An 18,387-nucleotide genomic window follows, 5' to 3' on the forward strand; every position below is an offset into this window, starting at 1 on the left:
AGGGGAGGGAGGGAGAATAGAAGAAATAGAATAACAAAGAGATGAGTAAGAGGAGATGGATAGAGAGGTAGACATGGAGGGAGTTGGAGACCTAGAGAATGAGGAGATAGATAGGTTTGGAGAGAGAGAGAGAAGAGAGGGAGAGAGTTCATAAATAGATAGAGGTAAGGAGGGAGAGAAAGGTGGAGAGGGAGGGAGAGAACTAGAGGGTGGACAATTAGATAAGTGAGAAACCTAGAGGGGGAGAGAAAGGTGGATAATAATATAGGGAGGGAGAGGTAGTGAGGTGAATAGGGAGGGAGGGACAACCCTAGATTTGGGGAGATAGATGATAAAAGGGATAGGTAGTGACCAAGAGAAATGACTAGGAGGGGAGAGAAACAATAAGAGAGTGAGAGAGAAGAGAGAGGGAGAGAGTCAAGGATAGAGAAGTGAGAGAGACAAGAGAGGGAGAGAGATAGGTCTAGAGTTTGGGGAAGATAAAGAGAGTGAGATACATAGCTAAAGAATGCTAATAGGAGCAGGTTGATTACTAAAATTTGACATGCTGATTACTAAAATTTGACTATCTAAAATTTAATATGATCCTATAAAAACTAGAATGTACATCATAAGTACTATAGAGCTATACTTAAATGTTATATTTCATGTATATATTCTCCTTTGAGGGTGGATATAACTTGTGCCCAGAATGGAAAATATACACACTCAAAAAACCTTCACATTGGAAAATGCAAACAATTTGATGGTATGATGAAAGAATAAGTATCCAATCAACTATTGAGAGGGGGGGGTGAATCAGTAGATAGAAAAAATGATACAAACTTCACTAGTCTCAAAAATCAATCTTTCAAAGTAAAATTAGAACTAACAATGTAATACCTCTGTCAAGATAAAAACTCATAAGATAAACTGGTTGACAGTTACAACAAATTAACAGTAAATAACTTCTTCATTTCTCAATGATTTCAGTTATTATGACTTATCAAAATAGTTAAGAAGTTAAGTAAATCAACCATGAAAACATAAACACAAAAACAGTCACCACTTGACACAAATATTTTTGACGTGAAAACCAAAATAGGTAAAAACCACAGTGAGATGAGACTCACAAGATAACTATCTGAACTCTTGTGAAGTCTGCCCTGTTAGGATCCTAGCCTGTTAGAGCTTTACAAAAAGTCATGTTAAGAACTGATCTTGTTAGGAATCACATGGTTAAGGGATTGACTACAAATGCCTTGTTAGAAGAAATGTCCTGTAAGGAGTAACCTCAGTAGAGGATTTGAAAATCCAAGCTAATGGATCACCTTGTTAGAGGATTTGAATAATACCAAGCTTGTTAGAGCTTACCCAGTTAGGGGATTTCAATTCTGCTATAATTGTTAGCAAACAATAGGATTTTGCTGATATGTCTGAATAGCACTACACTTGCTTGATCAGATCCATTTCATTCTCCTATATGCCTTTACTCAAATTGCAGATACATCATCCGGTTTGGCAACCACACACTCAACTGATCCATGCTCACTCTTTGCCAACTCATTAAACTAAACAAATTCATCAACCTTATAAACAAATCTATTAGGTTGGTAACATAACAAAACCTAATTCTCATAGAGATTATAAACAAATAAGTTCAAGTATGACCGTTGGATTACATAGCAATCTCAACACATCAATCAAGAAAACCTTGATCGCTCCTTGATCACCGCTTCATTGAACTTAGTAACTCATCACGTGCTTTGCATTAGATGCAATACATTTTCTCATTCCCTAGAAAAAAACCGTTACAACAACTCTCCAAAATCTCTTGGAATTGTCTTCATACAATAATCATATGTGTCATAATAATTACCTCTCATCATCAGATCATAAACCAATACAACCAATTCACCAAAATTAATTGGTTAGGGTTTATCACAAACAACATGTAGGGTGTACCGATTACATCAATAGATAAGGTTTACAAAAGTTACCAATTCACTCCACAAATTCTTCCTACCGATTTTAGTAACAATATTACATTAATATCAACAATATCATTACCGGTTAATTGACATCAATGACAACATAACATATCATTAATGTAATCTTCATGCAAATGCCAACAATATCCTCCTTTGGCATTGATGGCAATACAAATATCAATATCATTGATTTCTATGTGATTGTGAATAGGAATCCTGGTTTACATTACCGATTATTCACCATGCTCTCCATGTCTTCAGCTCGTCACTGGTTCTCCTTCCCATAATCACATAATTCTTCTCCCCCTTTGACATCAATGCCAAATTGAAAGTAGAACATGTAATGTCAAATTTCACTGTGCATGATATCAACAATCTACAACTTGATGCCCCCCCTGTGGAATAAATCCACTTCTACACCAATCCTTCTATTAAATTTTGCAAGTAACTCCAGGACTGATGCAATCTACATCATACTTAACTGACTTCAAGAAGAGGGACAACCCCTAAATGACTTGTAAGATACTCAAAAGTAGTCTTAGGCAGAGGTTTAGTAAAAATATCTACAAGTTGCTCCTTGGTAGAAACATGCTCCAAGATCACATCTTTACTCTGTACTTTTTCCCTCAGTAAATGATACTTCAATTCAATATGCTTGGTCTATGTGTGCAAAACAGGGTTCTTAGAAATATTTACGACACTTGTATTATCACATAAAGTCTTTATAGGTTGTGAAATATTCATCTTAAAACCTTCCAAAATGTGCCTCATCCATATAGCCTGCGTACAATTCATGTAAGCTACAACATACTCAGCTTCAACAGTAGATTGTGAAGTACAACTCTGCTTCTTACTACTCCATGAAACGAGTCTTCTTCCAATAAAAAATGCTCCACCGATTGTGCTTTTCTGGTCATCAACATTTCCTGCCCAATCTATATCTGTGTACACCTTCAAGTCAAAATTTCCTCCATATGGATACCATAACCCATAATCAATAGTACCTTTCAGATATCTAAAAATTCTTTTGGTTGCTATCACATGTGTTTCCTTAGGATTCTTCTAGAATCTAGCAACTATACCAACTGCATGAGCTATGTCTGGTCTGCTGTGAACAACATAGTACAATTTCCCAATCATTGACCTGTATTCCTTCTCATCAACAGATTTGGACTCATCTTCCTTAGATAACTTACAACCTGTAACCATAGGTGTCCCAACTAGTTTACAGTCACTCATGCCAAATGTCTTCAAGATCTCTTTCACATACTTAGACTATGTGATGAAAATACCATTCTTCATTTGTTGTATTTTCAAGCCTATGAAATTTTTTATTTCTCCCACTAAAGACATTTCAAACTCATTTTTCATTTCATCTACAAAATTATTGCTCATGTCATCATTACCTCCAAATATGATATCATCAATAAATACTTTGCTGACTAGTATTTTATCTCCTTTAGATTTGAGATAAATGTTACTATCATCACTGGTTCTCAGAAATCCTATCTTCATCAGATGTGTATGAAGCCTTTGATACCATGGTCTTGGTGCCTTCTTTAATCCATATAAATCTTTATGTAATCTGCATACCATGTCTTTCTTATCAGTCAGAGCATAACCATCTGGCTGCTCAATGCATACTTCTTCTTCTAGTATCCCATTCAAAAATGTAGACTTAACATCCATCTGGTATACCTTGAATTTCAAGTGTGTTGTAAATGCAAGTAAAGTTCTGACACCTTCCAATCTTACCACTAGTGCAAAAGTCTCACCATAGTCTTCTCCTTCCTCTTGTTCTTCTATGAGAATTTGCCAATATCTAGAGGCAATGGAAAGTGCAAATAAGAGAGACAAAATATATGATAGGAATAAATTGTATTCTATCAAGATGCAAAATATGATCAACTAGATCATTACAAGATATTGTAATTGTCTCCGTACAAACAATGTACATGAGCTTGCTTATATAGGCAAGGCTAATGGATATGTGAGAAGACAAACATGACATGTGGCTCAATAAGAAACAAGGGTAGGTAGGAAATAGGTGTGGGTAGGTAGGAGAAACAATATAATATTCCACATGAGGTGGAATGTAACAACAAGATAACATCAACACCATAAAAGGTGGAAATTCTCCTACACACACTATCCCAATGTGGCACAAACACCCAAGTGTCTCATACCCAAACTATTATTAAATGCATGTACCTAAGTAAACTTAAGTAAGGTGTAATAATATCCATGATGAATAAATATTTACATCAACACCCCCCCTTAAGCGCAACTTAGGGGAATGCACTTAAGTCTACAATGCAACTAAGCAATGCAAGATGGGTCCTGACTACATGGCCATGTTAGGTACCCATGTACAAATGCAAATGCAATCTCCCATAAATGGAGAAAGAGAGAAAAACCCAATGGGAAAAAACTCCCCCCCAAAAGAGAGGTGAAGAAAGCACACAATTCTCTCAATGATGAAGAAGAGACCATGAAGCCCCCCCTCAATGTTGAATCTCCTGCAAAGATGGTCCAATGATGTTGACCAAAAATACCTCCCCATAAGGAAGAAAGAGAGCCAATGCTACATCAAAAAAGTCAAAGTGTGACAAAACCAGGTACCAAGTTGATGACGATGAATCACTCACTGCAACAAAATGAAGATTAGGCATGGAGACAACCTACATTGAGCATCATCTGGATACTCATAAATGGCAGAAATATTGGTATAATCCAAGTCTCACAGGAGCCATGCACAAATGTGTACAATCTAAGTCTCAACTGGAGCCATGCACCAAGTCTCACACGATATTCCTAATCTATGTGTACAAGAGGATTACATCAAATAGTCAACAATGATAAGATACAAAGAGGTGTGGCACTTTATGATAGTGTGAGTAAAACATTGCTCATGCAAGAGAATACATCATGATAAAATATTCAAATGTGGAAACATGAAAATGATGCCACCAACAAAGAAGCCCTATAGAATACTGCATATGAAGATGCCTTCTAATAGAATTTCACCAAGAGATATAAATGAACAACTGACCCCCCATAAAAAGATCATGTTAGCACTTGCAAATAATGGAAGAGTTGACTTCTGATTTCAACTTTACAACTTCTCAAAAATGAGATATAAGAGACTTTAACAAATACTGCTAGTGATCTAAACTGAGATCCAAGCAAAATACAAGTACCAAATAGGCCAAAATATGACCAAATACTAAAAGTAAAATTTCTACTCAAATCATTGCAAACTAATGGCAGATTATGAAAGTGGACAAAAAATTATGCACTCTAAAAAAAATGACACCTGAAAAGGAGTCTATATGAGCCCAAATGAAGCCTCCAAAGTTGTAAAAATTGGGATTTCACGATTTCAGAAAAAACCTATATCCGAAAATCAGAAACTCCTACACCACTGTATAGATCATGAAATTATACCCCAAAACAAAAAAAATTGCTCGAAAAAAGTATTCCGGATGAGTGAGATATCACTATTTGCAAATTGTCTGCAAAATTATAATTTTTGGAAAATTTCTACCACAGCTTCAAACTTCAAATGCCTCTAGATTTGGCCTCCACAGTCTGATTTGGATGAAACAAAAGGCAAAAATGACTTTCTTGGACCTCCTCAATCCAATACTGACCTCAAATTTGACCCATCAAGCTTCAATAATAACCTACAATAGAAAACTCCAAAATGTACAACCCCAAATAGCATCAAATTTCTCTCAATTGACAAACCAATGACACTCTAATGGCTCTGATACCATGTGAGATTTTGCCAAGATCAAGAGGCAATGGAAAGCGCAAATAAGAGAGACAAAATATATGATAGGAATAAATTGTATTCTATCAAGATGCAAAATATGATCAACTGGATCATTACAAGATATTGTCGTTGTGTCCGTACAAACAATGTAGATGAGCTTGCTTATATAGGCAAGGCTGATGGATATGTGAGCACACAAACATGACATGCAACTCAATAAGAAACAAGGGTAGGTAGTAAATAGGTGTGGGTAGGTAGGAGAAACAATATAATATTCCACATGAGGTGGAATGTAACAACAAGATAAGATCAACACCATAAAAGGTGGAAAATTATCCTACACACACTATCCCAATGTGGCACAAACACCCAAGTGTCTCATACCCAAACTACTATTAAATGCATGTAACTAAGTAAACTTAAGTAAGGTGTAATAATATCCATGATGAATAATTATTTACACCAACAATAACCTTTGCAAACCAGCCTAGCTTTGTTGCGAACTACAACACCATCTTCATTCAACTTGTTCCTGAATACCCACTTAGTACCTATCACATTTTTATTTACTAGTCGGGGTACTAGGGTCCATGTTTTGTTCTTCTCAATTTGATCTAATTCCTCCTCCATAGCTTTAACCCAATGATCATCACCAAATGCTTCCTTAGCAGTTCTTGGTTCAATAGTGGAAATCATGCAAGGATTCTCTCTGATTCTTCTTCTGGTTAGTACTCTGGCATCCTTATCACCAATAATTTGTTCAGGATTGTGATTCAGTCTCACATATCTTGGAATAATATGACCATTATCTTCAGGTTCAACTTCTTCATTATCATCTTCTTCTGAATTTATCTTTTCCAGTTGAACTGGTACATCAGTATTTGTTTTGTTAGTTTCAAATTTCACAGATTCTGGCTCCAAAAAAATATGCAAGGATCTTCATCCTTTTTCTCTGAACTGGTTTCCTTTGAGACTTCAAGATTTTCATCCACTCGAACATCAACACTCTCAATAATTCTCTGTGTCTGGTTGTTAAAACACTTGTAGGCCTTACTCTTGGTGGAATAGCCAAGAAATATATGTTCATCACTTTTAGCCTCAAATTTGCTAATATAATCACCTCCCTTAATAAAACATTTGCTTCCAAATATTCTAAAATAACTAACATCAAGTGATCTACCATACCAATATTCATAAGGAGTCTTGTCCTTACCTCTCTTTACCAGAATCTGATTCATAGTGTAGACAGTTGTGCTAACATCTTCTCTCTAGAAAGTTTTCGCTACACCTCCTCGTATCAACATCGTCCTAGTAGCTTCAACAACTGACCGACTGTTTCTCTTTGTGACACCATTCTGTTGTGGTGTCTTGGGTGCAAAAAGCTACCATTTGATATCATTTTCTTCACAATACCTAGCAAATTCCTCAGAAGTAAATTCACCTCCCTGATCTGTCCTTAGACACTTTATCTTCTTAACGCTCTCTTTCTTAGCTAAGGCCCTGAATGCCTTGAACTTACCAAAAGCTTCAGTCTTATCCTTCAAGAATGTGACCCACATCATCCTTGAGCAATCATTAGAGAAGATCATAAAATATCTGTCACCTTGAATACTTTTTGTTCTTATTGGTCCACAAAGATCCGTATGAACCAAATCTAACAAATGTTCTGCTGAAAAAGATTTGCTCTTGAAAGTTGAGGATGTCATCTTTCCCAACTGACATTATTTGCACAGAGCATTAACCGATTTGTCTAACTGAGGCAAACTTCTCACTATCTTGGACTTACTCACTTTAACAATGTTATCAAAGTTTATATGACAAAATCTCCTATGCCAAAGCCAACTATCATCTATCTTTGCATTAAATAGTTGTTGACTTTAGGATTAAGGTGAAACAAGTTACCTTTAGTTTGCTTCCTGGTTGCAATCAGTTCACCTTTACTATCATATATTTTGTACGTGCCATTTTTGAACTCTAATGGGTATCCTCTATCATTGAGTTGTGCCACACTCAAAAGATTATACTTTAAACCTTCAACCCAGTAGACATCATCTGCACTAATCTTTCCATTAAGAGAAATAATTCCCTTACCTTTAACCATGTAGGTTGAGTCATTACAAAATCTTACAACTCTGCCATCAAATTCCTTCAAAGAAATAAATTTGCTCTGATCACTGGTCATGTGATGTGAACAACCACTATCAATGATCCAATCATCAGAGTTATCCATCCTGGATACTAATGCCTTCTGGTCTAACATCTCTTCTTTAATGGCTACAAACACAATGTCTTCATTAGCATCACCATCAGATTCCTCATCAGTGATACCACCATCAACAACAATAAGACAATCTGTTTTTCCTTTACCCTTATACTTCTTGAATTTCTCTCATTTATGCTCATTATCACCATTAGGATAGTTAGCAGCAATGTGTCCAATCTTGTTGCATACAAAACATTTCAAAGGTAATTTACCTCTATATTTACCTATACCTCTAGGCAATCGCTTGGCCAACAATGCTTCAAGCTCAACTAAACTGTCTTCATCATCAACTTCTCTGCTGGATTTGGATTCATAACTGTGACTGGCATCTCTACTTTTCCTCATAGATGGGTTAGAAACAAAATCTCTAAATGCAGACTCAGATTTCTGTACACTACCATCATAACCATTTAATTCAAAAGCAGTAAGCTTTCCAATGATGGAGTCAAGAGTTACCTTAGTTTTGTCAATGGACTTCAACTTCTGAATAGCTGCAACTCGGATAGCGTAGACCGGTAGCAGGGTTCTCAGGACCTTACTGATCACTATGGAATCTTCCACTTTACCTCTTGCACTCTTAATTTCACCAACCATCTCTTTAATCCTTTGACCATACTATTGGATATTCTCACCTTCAGCCATCTGCATGTCATCAAACTTTCCTCTTAGACTCTCTTCTTTAGCAATCTTAACATGTTCATCACTGCTATAAATCTCTTAAAGTTTTCTCCATACCTCATGCAGTTTCAAGACCATGAACATCTACATACTCTGCATCACACAAAGAACTGATAATAGCCTCCAATGCTTGATGATTTTTTTGTTTCTCTTTCTTTGGATGACCAGTCAACATCCCAGTAGGTACAAGATACTTAGTATCGACATATTCCGAATACTAGCTTCCCAAGCTCTTGATATAAATTTTCACTCTGTCACTCCATATCCTATAGTTCTCTTTGTTAAACTTTGGACCTTCCTTCTTCATCATGATCTGCAATATCTTTACCTCAAGCTATTAGGCTAAGACCTTAGAGGATCTGTAGTGCTTTGATACCAATTGATGGTATGATGAAAGAATAAGTATCTAGTCAACTACTGAGAGGGGGGGGGCGTGAATCAGTAGATAGAAAAATTGATACAAACTCTACTAATCTCAAAAATCAATCTCTCAAAGTAAACTTAGAACTAACATTGTAATACCTTTGTCAAGATAAAAACTCATAAGATAAACCGGTTGGTTGTTGCAACAAATTAACAGTAAACAACTTCTTCATTTTTCAATGCTTCTGGTTATCATGACTCATCAAAATAGTTGAGAAGTTAAGTAAATTAACCATGAAAACATAACCACAAAAAATTTCACCACTTGACATAAATATTTTTGACTTGGAAACCAAAATAGGTAAAAACCACAGTGAGATGAGACTCACAAGATAACTATTTGAACTCTTCTAAAGTTCGCCCTATTAGGAGCCTAGCCTGTTAAAGCTTTACAAAAATTCATGTTAAGAATTGATCCTATTAGGAATCACTTGATTAAGGGATTGACTACAAATGCCTTGTTAGAAGCAATACCTTGTAAGGAGTAACCTTGGTAGAGGATTTGAAAATCCAAGCTAATGGATCACCTTGTTAGAGCTTACCCAGCTAGGGGATTTCCATTTTGCTGTAATTGTTAGAAAACAAGAGGAGTTTGTTGATCTGTCTGAACAACACTACACTTGCTTGATTAGATCCATTTCATGCTCCTATCTGCCTTTACTCAAACTATAGATACATCATCTGGTTCGACAACCACACACTCAACTGATCTGTGCTCACTCTTTGCCAACTCATTAAATTAAACAAATTCAATGACCTTATAAACAAATCAATCAGGTTGGTAACATAACAAAAACCTAATTCTCATAGAGATTACAAACAAATCGGTTCAAGTATGATTGTTGGATTACATAGCAATCTCTGCACATCAATCAAGAAAACCTTGATCACTCCTTGATCACCGCTTCATCGAACTCAGTAACTCATCACACTCTTTGCATTAGATGCAATACATTTGCTCATTCCCTAAACAAAAACCATTACAATAAATCACCAAAATCTCTTGGAATTGTCTTCATACAATAATTATACGTCTCATAATCATTACCACTCATCATCGGATCATAAACCAATATAACCAATTCACCAAACTTAATCGGTTAGGGTTTATCAAAAACAATAGGTAGCATGGAGCAGAGCAAAGCAGACAAGGGGAATGGTCAGGCCCAAAATTCAAATGTTTTGGGCTGGAGACCTGGAGCAACATCAGGACAGCAGGTAGCAGGCAGATTGTCTGACTCTTTGGAGGAGGACAGACCAGAAGGTTTGGAATCCGATGCTCCTTTGGATTTGGGGGACCCAGGTGGGGGTCCTGAATCATGTGAACCTAGGCTTGAGAAGATTGGTAAATGGTCTTCTATGTTTGGAATCAAACCTAAAGGTAAGTTGACTTTGCCTCCTGTTGAGAACATATCGATTATTTCAAAGGGAATGTACACCATTTCCATTCCTGATCAAATAATAGATCATAATATTGCTCGGATGGAAAGCACCCTGATAGGAAAATTATTTGGGGTGAGACCTAATATTGAGGTTGTTCGAGGATGCATGAAGAGAAAATGGAATCTAAAAGGTCAGGTGGATGTAGTAGCTATGAATAAAGGATGTATCTTCTTTTCCTTTTCATGTGAAGAAGATCACAAACAAATCCTCTATAACGGAACCTAGATGATAGATAAATACATAATGTATATTCAGAAATGGTACCCTAACTCGGTTCGGGATGAAGAGTTCATGGTCCAAGTGCCTGTTTGGATTAAGCTTCCAGGTCTTCCAATGGAGTACTAGGAGGAAGATGTGTTTGCTGGGATAGCTAATGCTTTTGGGGAGCTTCTTTCCATTGATCCAGTGATGATGTCCAGAAGAAGACTCATTTATGCTAGAATTTGTGTAGGGGTAGGACCTGACATAGATATGCTAGAGGAAATAGAGATAGAGTCAAAACTTGGTAAATGGATGCAAAATATTGTTTATGAAACTATCCCCTTTGCTTGTTTTCACTATAAAAGAGTGGGACACTAGGCTAAAAAGTGCCCAAACAAAGTTTCCAAAACACAAACCCAAACAAGGATCTGGAAAAGGGTGGAAATGAACCTAGATAAAAAAGAAAAAAAAACCTCTGAAAGCTCCTCCTTCTGAAGGTCCAGATTAGGATACAATCCTAGATGGGAAGAAATGAGGAGGAATCAACTAGGGAAACATGAAGTGAGACGGTGGATAGAATGGAAGATAATATTTCCTAGCAAGAAAATGAGCAGGATAAAAGTGGAGAGGATTCTAATGATGGTGAGAAGAATAGCCTAAGTGACCAAAAGGACATAGTAGATCAGAATATAGGTAAGAGTGAAAAGTGGGAAAGTAATCAGATGGATAAAGGAGATTGTCAAACTATAGACAATAAGGAGAAGGGAGATGTTCCTAACTCTTTAGGGTCTAAAAAAGGAGTAAGTTGGTTTCAAGATGCTCAACATGATAATGTTCTTGAGCAAGGACTTTCAGAGATATCGCTGGCTTCTCCGACTCAAGTCAAGTCGACTTTCCCGGAGGAAAATGCTCCAATATGGGGAAATGAAGAAGACATAGACAAGGCCCTGAGAAAGAGTGGGATAAATCAGGAAGAGGTTGAAACATTAGAGGAAAATAGGAAAGGCAAGAACAAAAATAATAATAATAATAATAATAATAATAACAACCATCAGACTACCAAAAACACCAGAAGTAGATTAGGGGATGTGGGGGCTTAGCACACATCACCTAGAAGATATTCTAATGCAAAGAAGAGGGCCATGGAAGCCAGTAAGAATATAGCGGATGGTAATCAAAGAACCATCTTTGAAGCCGGCATCTCTAAAAAATCATGAAGATTATCTCCTGGAATATTTGAGGATTGAATAATCTTCATAAACAAGACTTAATTAAAAGTATAAGTAGAGACAAAAACCCAAATGTTATTATGGTTCAGGAAACTAAAATGTCTATGGAAAAGGTTGAATGTCTGAAAATGTTTAGTAATGGGGGAGTTAGTGGTGGTAGCTCTGAAGGGGCTTCTGGGAGTATTGCTACTTTCTGGAATAAGAATAATGTAAAGGGCGAGGTATTGATTCAAAATAACAATATGGCTTGTATTAGATTTAATCATCTGAAAGAAGGTACTTCATGGGTCTTGACCAATGTGTATGCCCCTAACACTAAAGCTAGAAGAAGTGTTTTCTGGAAGAACCTATCCTTGATTAGAAGTAAGTTTGCTGAAGATAGCAGGATTATTATGGGGGATTTCAATACCCCTTTGAGAGAAAATGAGAAGAAGGGAGGAAGCCAAACTGGACAACAGATTGGACTTGATGGAGTTCATTATCAACCATGCTCTCCATGATCTGGACTTGCAAGGGGTTAAATACACATGGACCAATAGAAGGAGTGGAGAAGACTTAATTTAGGTTAGGCTTGATAGAGCTTTAATTTCTCATGATTGGTTTAATTCCTACTTTTGTTCCTTATCTTCTCATATCAGGGCTGGGTCGGATCATTATCCTATATCTTTTAATGTTGACCCTAGGGAAATAGACATTTCCCTTATAGATTTGAAAGAACGTGGACCAAACACCCGGACCTTGAAAGCAAAATCAAGGAATGGTGGCAGGTTAGAGTTGAAGAAAATGCTATGTATAAGGTGGTTAAAAAGTTGAAGTTTGTAAAAGACAATGTTAAAAGGTGGAATAAAGAATCCTTTGGGAACATTTTTGTGTCCAAGGCTGCCACTCTCTTGGATCTGAAAGATATCCAAGATGAGATTCAAAATAATGGCTACAACAATGTCTCTAGAGAGGCTAAAGATGAGATTATGATGAAACATGATATCATAGGTAAATAAGAAACCTTTTGGAAACAGAGATCAAGAAATGTATGGTTAAAGGAGGGGGATAGAAATACCAAATACTTTCATATGTCCACTTTGAAACACAAAGAAATCAATAGGATTTCTCAGCTTAAAGTCAATGGTAGAATTATTGACAATGAAGATTCCATGAGGAAAGCTGCTATAGAGTTTTTCTACAATCTTTTGACTAAGGATCAGAATCTGGACCCTCAAGCTCAAAGGGATCTTTTGGATTGCATCCCTTCTATCTTGGATGCTAACCAGAATTCCTATATTACTGCTATCCCTACTAATGATGAGATTTTGAAGGCTGTTAATTCTTTTGATGGTAATAAGGCCCCAGGCCCAGATGGCTACCCTATGTTTTTTTTTCAAATGTATTGGCATATTATTGGAAGGGAGGTGTCTAGTGCGGTGAAAGAATTATTTGGTGCTAGGAGAATTCTAAAAGAATTGAATGGTACTTTCATTGCTCCTATTCCTAAGAAGATGGGGGTTGACTCCATGGATCTTTTTAGACCAATAAGTCTATGTAACTCCCTATACAAGATCATCTCTAAAGTCTTGACCTCTAGAATTATGACTTTGCTCCCCTTGATCATATCTCCCCAACAAAGTGGGTTTGTCCCCGAGAGGAAAATTTTGGACTCAATTATCACGGTTCATGAGAACATTCACTCTCTTTCTAGGGCTAAAAAAGAAGGTTTTCTTCTAAAGCTTGATTTATCTAAAGCCTAAGATAGAGTTGATTGGGGCTTTATGCAAACTGTTCTTTTAGCCTTTGGATTTTGTTCAAGAAGAATCTATCTTATTATGCAATTGGTTTCCTCTGTTTCTTTCTCTGTGCTAGTCAATGGGTCTCCCTCTCCATTTTTCAAGTCCTCCAGTGGTCTCAGATAGGGGGATCCTCTTTCCCCTATTCTTTTTATAATTATGGAGGAATGCTTGGGAAGACATTGGAAATATTGTTGAGAAGGGAGAGTTTAGAGGGCTTAAACCTTCATCTGCAAACCAAGTGTGCTCTCATCATCAATTTGTGGATGATTCAATTATTATGGGTAATTATTCTATGAAAGATTATAGAAGCCTAAAGAAAGCTTTGGATAGATATGGGAGTGCAACTGGTTGACTGATTAATTGGTCTAAAAGTTGTATTTATTTCATAAATACTCCAGAGAGAAGATAGACAAAGATTAGTGCTATTTTGGGTAGCCAAATTGGGAATCTCCCTGCTTCCTATCTTGGGCTCCCTTTATGTCAGGTTCCTCCTGATACCTTTTGGGGTGCTCTGGTGGATAAAGTTCATAAGAAGTTAGTTGGATGGAAAGGCTCTTTTCTCAGTCAAGCAGGAAAGGTCCAACTTCTAAAATCTACCCTCCAGAGTATCCCTCTTTATGGCAATAGTCTTTTTTAGAATTCCTATTAAGTTTGCAGAGGCTATTGAAAAAATCCAAAGAACCTTTCTTTGGACTGGGGTTGAGGAAAAGAAGAGAATGAATTTGATTGCATGGGATAAGGTGTGCAAACCTATAAGAAAAGGTGGACTTGGTCTTAGAAGAATCGGGGATATGAATTAGTTTCTCATGGCTAAGCAGATATGGAGAGGTTATAATACTGAGGGAGAGTGGAAACTGATATGGGATAATAAATACAAAAGACAACTTTCGACCCTTCATAGTTTCATCAAGGTTGAAGATATTCCAATTGGATCCAACATCTGGAAAAATGTCACTAGAATTAGAGACATAATACTCAAAGGAGTGAAATGGAAGGTAGGGAGGGGCAATTTTATCAAATTTTGGGAAGACACTTGGTTGTTAGACTGACAATCCTGATTGGTTCAAGTTTAAGGATCAGTGTAAGGAAAAATTTGGTACCACTATGGCTGACTATTGGAATTTAGGTTAGTGGAAGGACCTATCCATTGTTGATCCTTCTCTTGAGCATCTGAATAAAATAATGAATTCTATGGTGGTGATTGATGATGAGGATCAGCTTATCTAGAAACTCACTATTGATGGTAAATTTTTTGTCTCCTCTCTTTATTTCCAACGATTTTCTAGTCAGGAAAGCCCTTGTTGGGCTAAGGCTTGTGTGAAAGGTCTTATTCCCAAAATTAATATTTTTTTTTGGACTATTTTGCAAAACAAGATTCTGATGACTAACAATCTCAAAATAAGAGGCTTTTGTTTGCCTAGTATTTGTCATCTTTGTATGCAGAATGAGGAAACCATTAATCACATGTTTATCCATTGTCCTTTCCCTGTGGATATTTGGGCCAGATTCCTGGACAATTTCAATATCAGTTGGGTTTTCCCTGAAGCTGTCCAAGATGTCTTCGATTCCTGGCTCCACCCCTCTAGGAATAATTCAGTTAATCTACTATGGAAATTTACTTTACTTCATATTTGTTGGGGAATATGGAAAGAGAGAAATGATAGAGTGTTCAGAGATAAGGCATCAAAAGCCCAAATAAATTTTGAGAAAATTAAAAGAAATATGGTGGAGAACCTCTACATAATAGGTGGAATAATGAATCCTAAAGATCAATGGGATAACATCATTTTTAAGAATTGGAGATTAAAGGGGAATGAAACCACACATGCTAATACTAGAGATGAGGTGAGATGGGAAGACCCCCCTCAAGGATGGATGAAAATAAATTTTGATGGTGCTTCCAAGGGTAATCCTGTTAAGGTAGGGTGTGGTGTGGTATTAAGAGATGAAGGGGGAATATGTAAAGCTATTAAATGTATTCCTATAGGTCACCAAACCAATCATGTTGTGGAGGCCATTGCTGCTTATTAGAGGTTGGTTCTTGCTAAAGATTCAAATTGCACAAAAGTGTGGGTTGAAGGAGATTCTCTGAACATTATTAACTGCATGAATAATGTTTTCCCTCCTTCTTGGTCTATTCACAATGCCATTGAAACTACGAAGGATATAAGTAAAACCTTTGAAATATGTATTTTTACACATGCTTATAGAGAAGCTAACAAATGTGCTAACTGGGCTGCCAACCTGGCTTGTTGCTCTGACAAAATTATTACCCTTTATGGTGAGAGTAATCTCAAGTGTGAGGTGAAGTCATTGATTGAACTGGATCAGATCCAGATGAAACATTGTGTCTTAACTAATCATAATCTCTAATGCTTTATTCTCACTTGTCTAGGATTGATCACAACAACGATGAGGCTTGTTTTATTTGTCATATCTTTTTTATTTGGCACGGATTCTGGGTGGCCCTGTATAACAACAATAAAATTGTTAGGTTTTCCCACAGAGCTTGCAGAGAAAATAACAGAGCCACGATAAGGAAGAACTGGGAATTCAAGGATAAAATGGGGGGCAATAAAAAGAGGTTTGAATCGGCTTCTTGGATTGGAAGAAAAACAAAGATGTATGGGAGATTATTCAAGATGGAGGTTTTAAATTTTTCATGGAAAGGCTTTGTGGCAAAGACCCTACTATCACGAAGCATTTCATAAAAAATTGGAAGAGTGGTAAGATTCTTGTTGGCACCCAGATGATGCAAGTGGATGAGGTTGTCATTGTGGAAACTACGGGTATGGTAAAAGATGATATGAAATTCTATAGAGATAGAAGTGTGTCTGACAAGGCCACATATAGGTTTCCTGTCACAGATGGAGAAAGAAGAAAATTGGTTAAGGCAGACAATCCCTACTATTCCCCTAAGCGTATTTGTAGGTCATGGAAGTTTGTGTTGTTTGCTACCATCAGCTACATTACTTTGGATGGGAGATTCACGAGGGATTATGGGCATCACTTCGTGCTACTCAACCACTTCCACCATGGTGATAAGGTTGGTTTTTCATACTATCTTGCATGCTCTATGGATCATACTGTTCGTGAAATGCAGAAGGATTCTCAAAAAGATCATGCCCTGCACTAGGGTTTAATGGTTTTAGTTTATATGATGTTGAAAGGAAAAATTATTTAGAAACCCATCAATAAAGGAAAACAAATTAGGGATGATGAAAATGAAAGTGAGGATAGTGGGTTCAATCTTTATTCTAAAACTGAGGGCGAGTCTGAAGATTTGAGCAACAAGGGGAAGACCAAGGGAAAGAGAAAGGGGACTACTGTGGATTCTGACCTCTCAGACTCTGAGGAGGAGCCGTTTGATGATAAAATCATAATGAGTAAGAAAAGAAAGGGGATAAATAAGGTGAAAAGGAAGATTATAGTCTCTTCTGATGAGGACTCTGAGGTTGAAAAAATGGACAAGAACAAGGGTAAGGAGGAAGACTATGGGGAGAACCCGAAAACTCAAAGAATGTAGAATGAAGGAGAACAATAGGGGAAATCAAAATGTCAGCTAAGGTGCCATAGGTAATGATAGTATCAAGAGTTTCTATGAGGTCATTAGCAAAATGGAGAAATAAATTAGCGACTTGAAGACTGATCTCAATATGATCAAAAGGGCAACCATAGGTGAGAAGCCTCTATCTGAAGATATCAAAGAATTAATGGTGGCCATTAATAAGGCTGAAGCTATTGAGGTAATGGTCAATAAAATTCTACAAATGGAAAAGAAGGTGAAGGAGATGGAAAGAATCAGAGATGATAAAGGTCTGGGAATTAACTTGAATGACCTGGTCAATAGAGTGGATAAGATGGAATTAACTGTGAAAAAGATTGCTGAGCAAAATTTCTAGATCCTTAAGGCCACTGTTGATCATGTTAACATGTTGATAAACAAATTTGAACAAATCAAAGGTAAGGAAGATGAGAAGGAACAAACAGAGAAGAAGGGTCATGAAAAGAGAACAAGGGCCAACACCAGGAAACAGGTGGGTATCAAGGAAAAAGAGCTCAATGATATGACAAACTTTGTGGTCAATATGAAGCAGATGGTGGTTCATGCAGAATAAATCGTAACAAATATCTCGCTGTCTTGATGCCATCTTTGTGCTATCTTAGTGTTATCTTTGTGTTGTCCTTTGGCTGTCTTGTGTTGTTCTCTTTGTCTATGATCCCTTTTTGTTTTTCTGGGATCTGATCTTTGTATGGGTGTCCAGGCACTGTTATTTCTAGTCACTTTAATGCTTTTTCTTTTTTCTGCTATGTAATCAAGGTTCCGAGTTCCTCCCAAAAACATGTTTTTAATTAATCAAAACAGGTAGGGTTTATCAGTTACATCAATAGATAAGGTTTACACTGGTTATCAGTTCACTCCACAGATTCTTCCTACCAGTTTCAGTAACAATATTACAAAAATATCAACAATATCATTATCGGTTAATTGACATTAATGACAACATAACATATCATTAATGCAACCTTCATGCAAATGCCAACAAAATTGACTTTTCACATTTGGCAAGCACCAAATTTGGTGCGTGACAAATGTGAAAATTCAAAATTTTTCATTTGG

This window comes from Cryptomeria japonica, chromosome 3 (assembly GCF_030272615.1).
Source record: "Cryptomeria japonica chromosome 3, Sugi_1.0, whole genome shotgun sequence".
Taxonomy (NCBI): Eukaryota; Viridiplantae; Streptophyta; class Pinopsida; order Cupressales; family Cupressaceae; genus Cryptomeria; species Cryptomeria japonica.